Source organism: Trypanosoma equiperdum, assembly GCF_001457755.1.
Source record: "Trypanosoma equiperdum strain OVI genome assembly, contig: ctg_1089, whole genome shotgun sequence".
NCBI lineage: Eukaryota > Euglenozoa > Kinetoplastea > Trypanosomatida > Trypanosomatidae > Trypanosoma > Trypanosoma equiperdum.
In genome coordinates, this window is record NW_027123048.1 from 4,567 (window position 1) to 4,810 (window position 244).

A 244-nucleotide genomic window follows, 5' to 3' on the forward strand; every position below is an offset into this window, starting at 1 on the left:
CTATATATCACATCTGTCATTTAGAATCTTTCATTTCTTCTACTACACTATAACCTCTGTTTCGTGGATATTTATGAGATGACGATATAACGCTGCTTGTTAGCTCGTACGCATGACTTTGAGCATTTTGTAGAGTTATTCTTCTTTCTTGTCGGGATATTTCGTCTCTCGTTCCGCACCTGCGATCATGGATGCATGTTTTTATTGTGTAGCTTCTTTCTATGCTCCACAAATCCTGCGTCAG